This window comes from Ricinus communis, chromosome 4 (genome assembly GCF_019578655.1).
Source record: "Ricinus communis isolate WT05 ecotype wild-type chromosome 4, ASM1957865v1, whole genome shotgun sequence".
NCBI classification, from domain to species: Eukaryota; Viridiplantae; Streptophyta; class Magnoliopsida; order Malpighiales; family Euphorbiaceae; genus Ricinus; species Ricinus communis.
This window is the reverse complement of record NC_063259.1, coordinates 13,441,547-13,443,923: the sequence shown is the minus strand read 5'-3', so window position 1 is coordinate 13,443,923 and position 2,377 is coordinate 13,441,547. Positions and strand designations below refer to the sequence as shown.

General features: G+C 41.5%; 1 non-coding gene across 1 annotated transcript; it reads left to right on the top strand.

Moving 5' to 3' along the window:
• The first annotated feature begins 1,262 nt into the window (after window positions 1-1,262).
• On the top strand, window positions 1,263-1,369 carry LOC112536367. Its single transcript, XR_003080397.2, has one exon. It is a non-coding gene; the product is annotated as a small nucleolar RNA R71 (small nucleolar RNA).
• The last annotated feature ends 1,008 nt before the right edge of the window (window positions 1,370-2,377 follow it).

The following is a 2,377-nucleotide window of genomic DNA, read 5'->3' as shown; positions in this document are numbered from 1 at the left end:
AGCTCCTAAATCAGCTAAAACATCACTAATATGCAAATCACCAATAATACAGGGAACAGTAAAACTCTCTCGATCACGCCTCTTTACTAGCAGCTTGTTTTGAAGAATGGCTTAGCACTCCTCATTTAGTGTCACAAGTCCCAAGTCCTCCAGCTTTCTTTTGCTGCTTAGAATCTCTTTCAGGAACTTTGCATACCTGGGCATCTGCGATATAGCCTCAATAAAAGGTAGGCTAATCCTCAGCTGCTTAAATAAATCCAAAAACTTACCAAACTTCTTATCAACCTTTTCCTACTTCAACCTGGTAGGATATGGAATTGGAGGTTGGTATTCTCTCATAGGACTCTTCTTCTTGTCCTCAGTTTGCATAGGCTCTATCACCTCAGGCTCTGGCTCCTTCCTGGCTAGCTTATCCTGTACAGTAACATCATCATCAGCCATAAGTAAAGAACTAGCTAACTACTTACCTGATCTCAAGCCTTTACATGCTCCCTCAGGTTTGACTCTGTAGTACTGGGAAGCATCCCTAGTTGTCTCTCAGCCAGCATCTTAGAAATCTGGCCTATCTGATTCTCCAAATTCTATATGGAGGCCTTCTGATTTCTAAGAGCTGTGTCCGTCTGCTGAAACCTATTCTCTAAAGTGGACACGAACTTCATCATCAACTCTTCTAAATTGTGCTTATTCTTCTAGTTCTAAGGTAGTTGAGGGATAAAAGTCTGCTGTTGGGGTTACTGCTGGTGCAATTGCTAAAATCCTAGTGGACCCTGGGTATTGTTATTTTGCCACCCGAAGTTGGGATGGTTTCTCCACCCTGGGTTGTATGTATTGTTGTACGGGTTATTCTGCTCCCTGGGCGCATTTCCCATATAATCGACCTATTCATGGTTAGCAGAAGAATATGATGAAGAAGAAAACATACCTTCGCATTACAGTTTGCACTGTAGTGTGGGCCACCATAAAACTCACAGCCAAATTGTGCTGCATGGACTAGCATCTGGAGCTGGTCGATCTTCTTGGTCAAAAGCTCCACCTGAGCTGCCAATGCTGATGTAAAATCTACCTGGTTCACCATTCCTTGTCGTCCTGGCCTACTCCTAGAAGACTGCCATTGATATGTGTTCATGGCCATCTCCTCAATTAAGTCCTAGGCTTGCTCTGGCGTCTTACTATTGATGGCCCCACCTACAACTGCATCTACCATCTGCCTCGTGGCTGAGTTCAAGCCACTGTAAAAAGTCTACACTTGCATCCATAATGGCAAACTGTGGTGTGGGCAACATCTCAACAAGTCCTTGTATCTCTCCTACACATCATACATGCTCTCATTATCAAATTGCACAAAAGAAGAAATATTGTTATGCATTTTTGTAGTCTTGGCAGTAGGAAAATACTTATAAAGAAATTTCTCAGCTAAAGAAGTCCAGGTGGTGATGGTGTTGGCTGGTAGGGACTGTAGCCATCTCTTTGCTCTATCCCTAAAGGAAAATGAAAACAGCCTAAGCCGAATGGCATCATCGGTAGTCCCATTTATTTTAAAGGTATCACAAATCTCCAAGAAGTTCGTGATGTGGGCGTTAGGATCTTTACTAGGAAAGCCCCCAAACTATACACTCTGCTGCACTATCTAAATGACATTTGGCTTAATTTCAAAATTATTCACTGTAATAGGTGGCCTCAATATACTAGTGTGTGTCCCCTCTAGGGAAGGTCTAGCAAACTCGTACATCATCCTGTTGGCTTCAGTGACATTGTTGTTGCTGTGTCCCATATTTACTAGTGTATGGACAAGAATCTCTATCTGCTCCTCCTCCTCCTCCACATCTAATCGCTTCCTCAGCTGCCTGAGGGATCACTTTGGTTCGGGTAGAGGGTCTACTGGTATAGGATTAGAACTCCTGGTCATAAACTACCTAAAATGAACAATGCGGCAACAACCCAAACAAATAAATGAATGAATAACTAAATAAAAAGTAATGAAAAAAATGGAAAAAAAGGCTAAAGTAACAAATAGCAAATTTCACTCTAGTTTTCAAACAAGTTCCCTAGTAACAGCGCCAAAAACTTGTTGCGATACTTATGCAACTACAACTAAGGCAGTGAGCCCATCGATGCAGCCTAGCACAAGGGCAAGTATTAAAAATATCGCATCCCTCGGAAAAGTGAAATCCTAGAGTTACTACTTCGTTCTTTGTTATCTAGCCTAAAATTAATGACGGAGGTTTCTAAATTTACTAATGACTAAAAGCTAAATTCTAAGTGTAATACAAGAATGAATGAGCAAAGAGAATAATCAAGACAAGAAAGCAAACCCAAAGAGGACCTAGACTAGTTGGCAATCAAACAAAGGATAACAGATTGTTGAGTCCGATTATGC